Source organism: Eretmochelys imbricata, chromosome 27, assembly GCF_965152235.1.
Source record: "Eretmochelys imbricata isolate rEreImb1 chromosome 27, rEreImb1.hap1, whole genome shotgun sequence".
In the NCBI taxonomy this organism is placed as follows: domain Eukaryota; kingdom Metazoa; phylum Chordata; order Testudines; family Cheloniidae; genus Eretmochelys; species Eretmochelys imbricata.
The window spans coordinates 8,614,150-8,627,475 of record NC_135598.1 but is presented as its reverse complement, the minus strand read 5'-3'; the positions used below and the strand labels follow the sequence as shown (position 1 = coordinate 8,627,475).

Genomic DNA, 13,326 nt, shown 5'->3' with positions numbered 1-13,326 from the left:
GGCACAGGAGCGGAGACAGAGCTGGCTCCCAGCGTCACCAAAACACGACTGAGCTAAGATGTCCTGCGAAGCAGAAGGGGCTGGGCTTGCCCGTGAAGCCCTTTGCTAATTGCGCCACCGACAATTCCCTTTATCTCATTTTTTTTTTTTTCCTCTCCCATCCTTCCCACCCAGTGAGACAGCAGCTGCCCAGGGTGACCTAAAATAGAACTGAAGGGGAGGAGCCGGCTATAAATAGCCCAATGCTCAGGGACCTGGGATTGTTCCTAGGGGCCTGCCTAGCAGATAAAGCTTTTACCAAAGGGGTCAGTGGAATTGCCTCCCTGGGGGTGGGAGAGGGGAAGGAGGGCTGAGAGCCATGCCAAACAGAGCTAGGAGAGAGACAGATTGGATTTTGGGGGGGTGGGGGGAGAAACACGAGAGGGGGCGGGGAGAAAAAAGTTAATTTCTACAGTATTCTTTGCCCCAGTCTGAAATTGACTAGATCAGCAGAAGGTCTACGGGGGATGGCTTCAAAATAGCCTTTGCATTTGCTACCCCCAGACCCCAACACTCAACTGGGACCCCCACCTTCCTGCCCTATCCCCCCTCCTCCCCGACAACCCTGACCAGCCCTCCTGCCCTCAAACCCCAACTTTCAACCCTAACCCCCCCCCACCTCCAGACTGGAGGAAATTAATCCAATCTTTAAAAAAAAACTCAAAACAAAACCCTCCCCCAAGTTTTGAGCCCCAAAAGGGAGAAGGGCCAGAGACCCCACGAAAGGCACCAGGGGCTTGGCTCTTGATTTGATGTGGAAGGTGCTCAGATACCATGGTGAGGGGCAGCGAGACAGACCCAACAGCCAGACAGCATGGATTAGCAATAGCAAACAGGACTGGCTAACTAACCCTCACACGGCTGCACTCATGGGCGGTGGGTATCGTAGGCATGGGAAGGCTCTGCCTTCCCAAACAGCCTGATGTCCCCCTGCCCAGGCTCCACCCCCAGACCCCAGCCTGTCTAGGCTTCCCTTTGTGCCAGAGGCTGGGGCAGGCAAGCTAGGGGCCGCGGTGTGCCCCCGGGGCTGTGCCACGCCACCCGTCCTCCCAGCGCTCCGGCCACGCCTCCTGCCCGTCCGCCTGCCCAGGGCTGGGGGCACTCTGACCATGCTGTCTGCCCGCCCGTCCAGCGCCGGGGCTGGCAGCTCGGCCGGGGGACGCCTTCAGGGGCCAGGGGAGGGGGCCGGCTGGCCTGGGGTTGGACTGGGCTGGGCAATGCGACCCAGCGCTCTGGGGCCGGGGGGACTGGGCCCGCGCTGCCCCAGCTCTCCGGGGCCACGGGAGTCTGGGTCACTGGGCAGGGGCCAGCAGCCACAGTGGGGGGCAGGGCTCGGGTGGGCGTGGAAGGGGCGTGGCTAGGGGGGACTAGCCTCCCCAAGCTTGGGGTTCACCCCCCTCCCATGGCTGCACTTAGTTTACTTTTCTGCTTGCGCAGGTCAGCCACCCAAAGAGCACCAGGGATAGCTAGGGCAGGGGCGAGGACCCAGGCCCCGGAGTTGCAGGAGGGGGGGTTGGTGGGTGGAGGTTGTTTGTTCTAAGCGATCTGATGGAACGAAAGCGACCCTGGACAACGGGCAGGGAACCTCCCGCCCTAGCTGGGTCTCCAGGCAGGCACCCACGGCCAATGGCTGCTACTGAAAATTTAGGAGCCCGGCGTCCCCTGCCACCCCCCCACCAGGACGCAGGGGATAACACAGGGGGTTTGCCACGGGAAGGAAGGTCCCCGTAGGGAAAGGCGGCTTTGCGTTCGCGCCTCGCTCAGCAGGCCAAGCCCCTCCCGGCTTCGTTCAACCCGTGGCCAGGCTCTTTGCCAGCCAGCGGACCCAGCCGCACAGAGCCTAGAGACGCACCTGGCACAAGGATGCACCTGGCAGACGGAGGCTGCCCCGAGCCGTGAGGGACGGAGCTGCTGAGCGTGAGTTCAGGAGCTAGCTTGGCCCTCAGCAGGGGCTGATCTGGCCAGAGCATCCCCCACCCCGCGTGGGGCTCAGAGCGCCGGCCGGCCGCTCCTCCCCCGTTTAGCCACAGGGAGCACTCAGCAATCTGCTCCATGGCTTAGCCAGCGGCCCCCCGTGTCCTGCCTACACCCACCCAACAGCTTAGGAGACTTCACCCACAGCGCAGCCTCTCCCAGAGGCCTGGGCCAGGTCTCCCACCTCTTGGAGCCCACGTATGGCTGCAGCAGGAACAGCTCAGGGCCTGGTAAAGGCAGAAGGCCCCAGCTGGCAGAGCTCAATCAGTGGACCCCCGCCCCCCGGGCCCTTCTTAACCCACTGTCCTGGCAGGCGGGGATCTGACAGCGAGTTGTTTCTTCTTCCTCTGCTGCCGGGGCCAAGCCTGCACGGGAAGCCACAAATGCAGCTCCCCCCAGACTCCACCTCGATGCGGTCTCTTCCCTTTTTTGTGTTGTTTTGCATGGAAGGCCAGCCCGGCTCAGTAACTCAAGCCACCGAGTGAGGCTTGCGAAAGCTCCCTCCAAGAGGCCCTAATTGCCCCGGACGTTAATCCGCATCAGCGCTGCCAGAAATAAAACCCCAGGTTTCGCCGGGAAGGGGAAAAATCTCTGCGTGGGAGTTTGGGGCCCTGGTAAGAGCAAGCCGGGAAAGCAAGCACGCGGCTCCCGCGGTGGCTCCCACTAGGCCACGGGCCCCGGCAGCAACCGGCCAGGCTGACCCGAGAAGCTGCCGCCTATCGGGCTGCACCTTGCCACCCCGTGGACAGAACCCGGAGAGGTGCAGGATGGGAGAGAAAGTTCTGGCCCTTGTTCCTCAGCATGCCTGAGCCACGGGGCCAAAACTATTCACCGGGGTCAAAAAATGCTCCTCCCCTCCCCCAGTCCCAGGCTGAGGAGCCCCCGCAAAGCACCCCCGGGGGCGGGATGGTGGGGGGAAGCGTTGGGGGCTGGGCTTTAGCAACACCACTTCTCCAGGGGGGAAGCTAGTGGCCCGCAGCCTCCTGGGAACCGGGGGGGGGGGGGCGGGGGGGGCAATTCTCTGCTGGAGCAAATTTGCACCGCTCCGTTGATTCTTGTGGAGCGGCACGTGTTTACACCAGCACTGAATCCGGCCTCCTTGGGGCTTGTCGGCGGGACGGACTGGCCGTAGGGGTTGCGATGCCGGACTGGGCCAAACGCACCGTGAATCAAGCGGTGAGCGCGGATGCCGGCAGGGCAAACGCGGGAATCCTCGCAGCACTTCCTGCAGCACCTTCCCAGGAAGCCCACTGGGGACTGGGCCGAGGTTCAGGGGAAGACGCGAGGACTCGGTGCCTCTCCTCTAGGTCGCCGCTCCGACTCCAAGCCGAAGTTGGGAGGGACCGAAAGTCGTTACCGCGCGCTGGCCGATGACGTGTGTGAAATTAACCGAGGCTCTTAGAGGACAGGCATCATGAAAACCAAAGATACCCCGTGCCCTATGCTACTTGCCCCTCGTTGGCCAATGCCTGTGTGGGACAGGGAGACTTCACTCCCCCTTCCCATACATTGGGGTCCCCTCCAGGACTGAGGGCAGATACACAGGCAGGGGAAGCTTGCTGGGCCGCTGCCCCCGATGCCCCCGTCCTGGGGGATGCCAGCACGGTGCACTGCTCACACAAGGCACCAAGCACTGCAAAGCCAACCTCAAAGCGTCACTTAGGTCGGGTTTGTACAGCACCCAGCGCCAAGGGCGCCTGGCTCTACTGCAGCCCCAGCACCCTTCTAGCAAAGCCCTGGGCGAAAACCGAGATTGCCCACATCCAGACAGAGAACCCACCACCGTCAATACCCACTGATCATTCCCCGCCCCCTCCGCCCCCATCCCACGTTTACTGCCCCAGGCAACTGCCCCGGCAGTAGATCCGGCCCATGGCAAAGGTGCCCATGGAAACAGAGCCAAGGATCACCTTTCAGGGCCCCATACCCCGCGTGCTCTCAGGCTTGCTCAGGCTCTACGTTCTGGGGCGGTGTTTAAATTTCTGACCCGGCCCAGCAAAGGGGACGCTGGTTTATTTATCAGTGTGTTAATCCGAACCCTAGACTTTTAATAGCAGGGTTATTTATGGGCCATTCCCCCCCCGCGGTGCACTTTTGGAGTTGACGTCAGACGAGCTATTCCTGCGGCTGCAAACGGGCAGGAGGCCACGGGATATTTTCCCCCCTCGGCGCGGTTGACCCCGCGGATCACGTCAAGGTCCAGCGTTGCAACATAAGCGGCAGGCAGGGCGCTCGGGATCAGCCCCCTCCCGCCCCACCAGCTCTGGGGGAAGGGGACGCCCTGCCCGCCACGCTTTCCACCTGAGTGGAGATTGTGGTAGGTTTCTATCCTGAACTGCTCTGTGGCAGGGCAGAGCGGCTCCAGGCTAAACACTCAATGCAGGGGAGTCTCGGTACAAGGGGCGCCATATGCCGGGCGGGGGGCTGGGGGGGGAAATAATGCAAATCAGACCCAAACACCGGCCTCCATGGCAGGCTGCTCTGTTCAGCGGACTGTGGGTAACTGATGCGTGCAGCTCTGGGGCCGGCTGCATTTCAGGAACTCGGTGGAATTCAATGGAAGCCAGGGGCAGGGTCCACTCATGGCAGGGGCTCAGTTCCCAAGCAGGGGAGAGCTTGGCTCTCGCAGTTGCCACGTGCTCCGAGCGTCACAGAAAGAGGCCAACACGCTCGGCCGAGCGGCTGCCAAGGAAGTTATGCGGCACCGGGCGGGCTGGCCTTTTAAGGGGTAGCTGCCTCTGGGTGACGGGGCTGAGGCCAGGGATCCGGCCATAGCCGGCAGGTCAGCTGGTCCTTGGATAAAAGGCCAAGACGCAGCCCGGCTGGGAGCAAGCCATGCAGGGAAGGACCCCTAGGAGAGCCTGGGGCAGAGCAAAGGAGCCGACGGACGGGGAACTCTTGTGAGCCGGAGAAATAAAACTCACCCCTAAATCCTACTGCTGCTGCTGAGGGTGTGATCTGTGGCTTTGGGCGGCACGCTGGCCTCACCGCTTTCCACCATTTGCCAGCCTAGGACAGAGGGGCCTGGGCCTGAAAAGCACCAAGCAAACCCACATCGGCCACCAACTTCAATGTCTCAGGATCAGGCCCGAAGTAATCTGCGGAGCCCATGAGCCGGGTGCCCTCCTGGCCCATGGATTTTAAAAGCTGCCCACTAGGACTCAGGCACAGCCATGAAGGGGTTAAAACAGCCCCCCCGCCCCACTCACTGCATACAGACCAGCTGTTACTGGAGGCTCCAAACGTTGGTGACTTGAGTGGTATGAGAGGCCCTGTGATGGTCTCACCCATCCCCATGGCCTTGTATGCTACTTCCCACATACAATCCAGGTCTGCATAACTTTTCCCCTGGCCGGCCACACCCCGTCCTAACCAATTCCTCCAGCATGCCAAATCCCCACAGACCAGCACGTTCGCCAGCCAAAACCCGCTCGCACACAATGCCCGGTTCACCTGTGGAACTCATTGCCACTGGACATCCCTACAGCCAAACGCTGAGCATGATGGCAAAAGGGATTCAAGAGGCGTATGCGGGAGGACAGGAATAGCTAGAGTCATCACCGTCCATGCCAAAATAATCTGGCGAGTTTGGGAAGGGGTGTAGGGGTCAGGAGGAAAAATACCCTGAGGGCAGGTCTGCCTCCTGCAAAGTTCTTTCCTCTAAGCAGATGGCACCGCTGTTGAAGATGGGCTACCAGGCTGGATGAACCACTGATCTGATCGGGTCTGGCAATTCCCATGAGATTAGAAACATAAACCCACGCAGAATTGCAACGGGCTATTCCCGCAGTGAAGATCGGAGCACCCAGGTGGGGAGGTGGGGGGCTCGTAGTTTCCACTAGGATGCCACAAGGCTCTGGCTCTCGCAGCTGGGGGGGCTAGAGAGCTCACCCCACGACGCTCCCATCTGCGGCAGGGAGAGGCGGCTTTCCAGACAAGTGGGATTTGCCTGTGAGCTACGAAAACAGAGTTCTAAAAATACAGTGCGCGTTGAAAGGGGGAAGGGAAGAACCCAAACAGCCCTGGCAGGCAGCAAAAGCCATAGAGGACATCTTCATGCAAAAGGAACCAGCCCCTGCTGCATCGACCCAGCCCCCCCAAAATACCCTGGAACTCCCAGCACCTGGGGGGCTCACTCAGCCTGGCGCAGAAATATGGGGCCATGGAGCTTATTTTATTTTTGGCTCTTTTGTGGTTTTATAGAAAAGCAACCAAGGGTCCGAGCCATCAAATCCCAACCCTGATTGGAGTTGTCCCAAACTTCAGAGGGGTTTGGATTGGAGAGCTGGCATTCACAGAGGGGAGTGGGGTCCAGTGGTTGGAGGAAGGGGGACTGCGAGTCAGAACTCTTGGGAGTCCCAGCTCTGGGAGGGGAGTGGGGTCTAGCAGTTAGCACGAGGCTCTGGGGTTCTGGGTTCCCAGAGGGGAGTGGGGTCTAGTGGTTAGAGCGAGGGGGCTGGGAGTCAGGACTCCTGAGTTCAATTTCCAGCTCATGGAGGCGAGTGTTGTTTAGTGGTAGAGCAAGGTGTTGGCCTTATGGAGTCCTGAATTCTATTCCCAAACCTCGCAGGGGAGATTGCCTAGCGGTTAGAGCAGAGTGGTTAGAGTCAGGACTCCCGCGCTCTCTTCCTTGCTATTCAAACTTGAACAAGTCACTTCACTTCACCTCACCTCAGTGCCTCAGTTTCCCCAAAGTGGGGACAATGCTGCTGACCTACCTTGGTGAAGTGCTTTGAGATCTCCATGTCATTGCTGTTTTGGTGATACGCGAAGAGACCAGTTAGAACATCAAATGAATGGCAGCATGCAGAAACATCGGACACGGACGTCTTGCATGCACACACCAGCAGGAAAGCGTGTTTGTTTCTGACGCTTTCAGGGAAGTGGGATTCGTAGGTGTCGGTTCCTACTGGTGCAGGCCGAGTCTTTATGTTGCTAGACTAAGCCATCCCAGGCCCTGCTTTGAAGTGTGGGTCCCACCAGGCTGTATCCCTGGCAGCCCAGATGTCACTGGAATTCCCACTGGACAAATTACAGGGTGGGTTTGACGACAATCCAGTCGTGATGAATATAGAACGGAGGACAACAGCTGGAAAAAGCCCGCAGCTAACAAAACAACACACGTTAGCGGGCGCTGGCTTGGAACCTACAGATCTCAAGAATCACTCGCTGGCGCAGCCAAATCTTCTGCAACATAAGTTACGCCAGGACAGATTCTCCTGCATGCTGGGGTGGATTGAAAACTGTTAAAATGACCAGCCCTCACTTTGCTTTGGAAGGGGTTAGCTGGTCCTGCTTGTGGGCTAGGGCCTCCATAGGGAAGCGGCCGTATGAGCAGAGTCAGTTTGCAGAGAGCCAACCTGGCCTAAGGTGGGGGGAGCTGGGTGTCACTGCTTTAGGGAGCAGCCTGCTCTGTCTCCCTCTGATTGGGCTCTTACGTGTTACCGTTCTGAATTCTAAGAACTAAAGTTGTGTTACGTTTTGACAACACCCAGCAGCTTACGGGGGCCAGAGAATTCCCTGCACCGAAGGAGGTAGGGACAACAAGTGGCCATGCACTCCCCCGGTCACCTGCAGCTCCCAGTTAGGGGCGCGTGCCAGAGGCAGGGCCAGGTCACAGTACAGCGGGGCCAAAAGGGGGCTCATCCCTAGAGCACACCACTCTGGAGATTCTAGGCCACAGGCCGCCCTTGGGGCTGCTCTAATCTACGCCCAGCTGACCCAGAATCCAGGGAGTGCAGAGATGACTGAAAGCGACCGCCTGCCGCTTTGCCTCTAAGAGGCGCTGCACAGAACCGGGGCCCCTTGAAAAGGGCGAGGCTGGGAAGGGAACAAGCAGCCGCTCCCCCCTCCAGCTCACGGGAAGGAGCACAGCCCAGGGCGGGTCAGCGACTGAACGCTGACCCTGGAGCTCCAGAAACCACCCGCGTTCAGTGGGAAGGGCTCAGCATTCACGCCAAGGGCAAAACCAGACTGAATAGATCACCCCGAGAGGGAGGGAGGCTGGCCCGCCCGTGCTCACTGCTGCTCGGTAACATGCACCATCGTCCCTCCGGTGCAACCCTGCAGCTGCGGCCGTGGCCAGCCTGGAACTCAACGACGAAGCGCATCAAAAGCGACGAGCACTGAAGAGCACGCTGCCTATCCACGGGGAGGAGCGGGGCTAGGTCCTAACCAAGGGGAGATGCCTCAGGGTATGGGCGTGAATGCAGCTAGCAGGGTACCAATAGCAGGATGCAGAGCACAGCATAAGTCTCCGTGCAAGCTAGAGAGCCCAGCACGGCCCCCAGGGTGCGTACCCGGCTCCCTGGCCCACGCGGAGCTGTTTACACAACTCTTGTTAGCCGCGCTCGCTGGATGCAAGCTAGCTCAGGTTGGGTAGCCCACGGCCAGCTTTGCTGCATCGCCCTACCCTAAACGCGCTTCCGGCAGCAAGGCCAAGGCAGACGGGCCGGGGGCAAAGAAGACTCCTCTGGCTTCAGACCAGGGCCTGCAGAGAGAGTTTGCCCTGCTGCTGCTCACGCCCCTTCGGGCTCCAGGGCTGCCAGGCTGGCAGCTTTCAGCCCCCGACACCCGCCCCTTTGTGGCGAGACAGAGACCCTGGCACCTGCCTGCTTCCAGGGCACTTCTCCCTGCAGCTTTTCCTTCCTGGCCTCCCTGTCTGGGGCCTCACCGGATCGTGGCTAAGACAGGGGCCATCCAGAAGGAATGGGGGTGAGGGTGGGGGAGGGGGGAAGACACCCTCAGACTGGGGGACGGTCTGTTTTCGGGTCTCTCATCCACTTCCTGGATCAGGGCAGAGCTCCTCCAGGCAACTCGCACTACCTCCTTGAATTGATCCGGCACCGTCCGGGGCTCGTGGTGCCAAAGCCAAGGCTGAATCCTTTTGACCCTGTGACCGGGGTCCTGGTTCCATCGTTTGTCCTCCCCCCTGTTTAGCCAATTCCCCATTTGAGGGGGCGGGCCTTCGGCTTTGACAGGCTCCACCCACCCTCGCAGGGTTCACCAGGCCGGCACCTTCCACCAGCATGGAACACCCACGGAAACGTACCAGACAGACTGGGGACAGACCAGCCGACCTCGGAGCTGGCCCTGGGCAGAGTCCCGGGCTGGCTGATCAGATGGCCCCAGCTAAGGATTTAAAAAACGACCCCACGTTCAAATAAAAGATGTTTTGCAATGTGATCTGGGCGTTGGAGCCGAGCTCAGAGGGTGCATCTGACCCTCCGGCCTCTGTGCACAACCCCACAGCGAGATCTTTATCACGCCCCCGCCCCCCCATACACTTTTTAGATCCACAAATTAGATTACAAAGCTAATTGGCTTAGCATAACTACTGCTTAGCCTAGAGTCTCTCCTCTCCCCCAAAGCTCTGTCACTCACACACACAGCCCCCAGCCAGCTGCGCAAGTCCCATCTGCAGGCAGAGTTCTAGGATTCCTTCACTACGCGCACAGGGATGGGGGCCCAATCCTGCCCTTCCACAGCCCCCGGGGAGCCAAAGTCCCGCATCAATACGAGACGCAAAATAAAGATGGCCCCTGCCCAAAAGGGCTTCTGCTCTGATGGACGCGCACAGAGCGGACAGGAAGCTCTACAGTTCCCAGGTGGAATCAACCCTGCCTCAGCTGCCCCAGTGCCAATCTGGTGAAGGAAGCAGAGCCGCAGTGGTGTTAAACCAGAGCACGGTCCTCCTGGCGTAATTCAAGGCATCACATGCCCATCGCCAGACAAGAGTTGTGCCCTCTCCCAGGTCCACAGATGCCAAGGCGCACACAATCTGGTGTTTTTCCTTAAAAGCCCCAGCTCCTGGAATCCCGTGATTCCATGAGAACCTTGGCTTTCCTTTTAAAAATAAATACATTTCTAGCTCCCGTGATTGTGGAAAAAGGCTAGACAATAAAACACTCTTGAAGGCTCCAAACCCAGGAAGCCGACAGAGAAAAAGAACCAAATGTTTTTTCATTTTTTGGAAGAAAAAAAAAAATCTTCTGGTTTTGAAGCCAATCGTGATTTGTATGGAGCCTCACTTTGCCCCCTCTCCCTACCTAGGGCCTTGTTCCCCATGGACTTCCTCCAGGGAGGGAGGGATAGCTCAGTGGTTTGAGCATTGGCCTGCTAAACCCAGGGTTGTGAGTTCAATCCTTGAGGGGGCCATTTAGGGATATGGGGCAAAAATTGGGGATTGGTCCTGCTTTGAGCAGGGGGTTGGACTAGATGACCTCCTCAGGTCCCTTCCAACCCTGATATTCTATGAACCAGGTCTGGGGCAGCATCGCCCCAACTGGGGTAAGACCCTGACAATGCACAGACTTAGCATCTCAACCGGCCAGGGCAAGCTAAACGTATGGTAGCCAGTTTTAAACCAATATAAGCACCTCCACCCAGGGGTCTGCATCAGAGGCCCAAGGCATCCCGTGCCCTTGTTCCTTCAGGTCCCCAGAGAATTCCTACCAGCTGGTAACTTGAGCTGCCCCAATCCAAATTCCTCCCATCTCTGTTTTTACCCTCCACTCCCTTCAGCGACTCCTACACGGCCTTTTTAGTTCTCGTGACTTCTAGCCCCTGTGGATTTCCTCCCGTTCTCACCTGGTGGCGTCATCGAGGCGTGCATGGCAGTGGGGAAATCAGACTCCAGGGGCAGCTCTGGCTGGTGGATTTCGGCTGGGACCGGTACAGCACAGAGCCTGACACAGCTGCAGAGCCGACGCCCGGCCCCAGTTCGCCAGGGGCGCTCCGTGACCCGGCTGCCATTTCCCGTTGCCTCCTCAACAGCGAGGGGGATTAGCCAGCCTCGGAACACCGCCTGGACCGTATGACGGGCCCCCGCTGCACGAACCCTCCCCGCTCCTAAGGCTGCGTGCCAAGGAAGCCAGGCCCGGTGAATCAGGGATTCTGTTCAACAAGCCAACACAGTTCAGGCTGCTCAGTGAAAGAAATGGGGACTCTTTGCACTTGGTCAGCAGGTTGCGTTCCACATGTGACTCCCCCCCCACCCCCTGCAGCCTTGAAATCAACCCACTAACTGTTGTGACTTGTTGTGACGCTGCCTTGTCTTCACCTGAGTTAGGAACACACTCACTGGAGCGGATTTAAATCACCAGGTGGAACGCCTCAACCTAAATAACTGATTTTAATCAGGGCTAAAATGCAAACAGAACTGTTCAGAGTGGAGCTCTGGCAAATATCTTAAACCCCTGGGGGGACCGCGAGCTGATTTCAGGAGGTCCGTGGGGCCCCGCGGCTGAAACGCCGAGCCCCTGAGCCACCCTCCCCCATGGAGCTAAAGCCCCGACACCCCCCATTCCCGCAGGCCTAAAGCCCCAAGACCCTCACATCACAGCTGAAGCCCAACACCCCCAATGGAGGGGGGGGGGGGCAAGGAAGGGGGACTCCAGGAAATAATCTATGAGAATTTAAGCCTTGATTTTAATCAACTTTTCCATTTGTACTTCAGTTCTTTGCTAAAGAAAGGTGCCGTCTCACTGGTTGTAATAGCCATTAAAACACGCCGATTTACAACCAGAGCCTTTGCGCTAGCTTTGGTCCATCTTTCCACAGGCTAGGCGGGTCCCCTGTAATTACAGACACACTTATGTAAGTCGTTATATTGCATCACATTTTCAGATTCGTATTAATTGCACATGTTTTGTATGCTTGATAATGGTGAGATATTGCTTATTTCCTAGGTCATTAACTTTGTGCTCACAGTTGGTGTCACAGTGCATCAGGATGGTAACTGGAATTTAGTTACACACACACACAAAACAGTGTGTGTGTGTGTGTGTGTGTGTGTGTGTAACTAAATTCCAGTTACCATCCTGATGCACTGTGAGGCCTAAACTCCTTACACACACACAAAACAGTGTGTGTGTGTGTGTGTGTGTGTAAGGAGTTTAGGCCTTACTATCTTTTGTACTAAAGTCAGATTTCATTTTAAACAAGAAAAAAATATAAATTAAACGAACAAACAAAAAATCTGACTTAAAATTTTAAAAAAAAACCCTCAATCTTTATCCACCCCGGAGCACCCTGTTGCTAGCGAAGACAAAGTCTGAGACACCAAGGGCCTGATTCTGAGCGGGGCTGAGCACCCACAGGTCCGACCGACACCAGCGAGAGCTGCGGCAACATCTCATGCCAGGTTCCTAACGGAGCCGGCACTCTTGAGAGATGTTGGCCGGTCCCTTCACCCCTCACGCTGCAACCAGGATTCACGCTGGACGGGTAGGCCGACCCTGCGCTCAGTGTGTGACAAAACGCAGTGTAGACACTTCCACTGGCTTTGATCTAGGTCACACCTCTGCTTGCAGTGCAGATGCCCTTCCTCCAGTAATTAAGGTGCCTGGACCCTGGAGATGCAGGTTCAGTTCCCTGCTCCCGGTGCAAGTCACGCAGCGTATGCCTCGGAGCCTGTTGAGCCGGTCTTGGAGACTCACTGCTGTTTGCTGTGTAGACACACCTTAGTCTCTCTGGGCCAAAGGGCCCCATCTGGAATGGGGGGAGATGAGCCCTGCCCTGCCTGGCAGGGGTGCTGGGAGGATTAAAGGTGGAAAGGTGCTGCAAGGCCATGCTAACTGGGCCTGTTTCAAGTCACCCCCCAGGACGGTTTCTGGAGACGGGCTCAAGCAGTTGCAATCTGGGCTCTGATCCTAAGGGCAAGGAGCAGGCCCAGCGCTGTGGTTCTTGCCCGTCGCTAGCTGTTCCCGTGTTTATTTGTAATGGTTTTCTAGAATTTAAATGCACTCTCCAATGTGCTTTTCTTCTTCTCTTTCCCGGTGGCTCGCCTGGCTTTGGAACAAACGCATCCTTTCCCGAAACTCAAATCCGCCTCTTCCATCCAACCTGGGTCACTCAGCCTAGGAGCTCAGAGCAGTGCAGTGTCTCCCCCAGCTGGGGAACGAGAGATACTCCAGTCCAAGGAGATTCTTAATACTAAACATAATGCCCAGCGTGGAACCTGAAATCCACGAGGCAGCTATAAACAGGCAGTGCAAACATCCCTGCCTCTGCTCAGACCTCGGAAAACCAGCAAGGAGGTCCTCCGACATCAGAGGAGCCAGGGAAGCTTGTAAGTCTATTGGCCTTTCCGCTGAGAGCAAGATGCCAACACCTCTCCACTGATGGGCTGTCACAGCTTAGCCAGGCCTGATTGAAACAGGAAACCCACGGAGAGATGCTCTATCACCCAAAGCGTGCTGGAAGGAAAATCTTGTGGCTAAAGCCCTGCACTGGGACTCAGGAGCTACAGGGTCTATTTCCTGCTTTACCACTGACATCTAGCTGTGCCTTTACTGACCCATCTGTAAAATG

The 13,326-nt window shown here is 57.7% G+C and overlaps 1 protein-coding gene across 5 annotated transcripts in view; it reads right to left on the bottom strand.

Annotated features, from left to right (window-relative positions):
• Positions 1–13,326, bottom strand: part of HDAC5 (histone deacetylase 5) — a 108,337-nt gene that overhangs the window by 70,126 nt on the left and 24,885 nt on the right. The gene's annotated exons all lie outside the window — the stretch shown is intronic.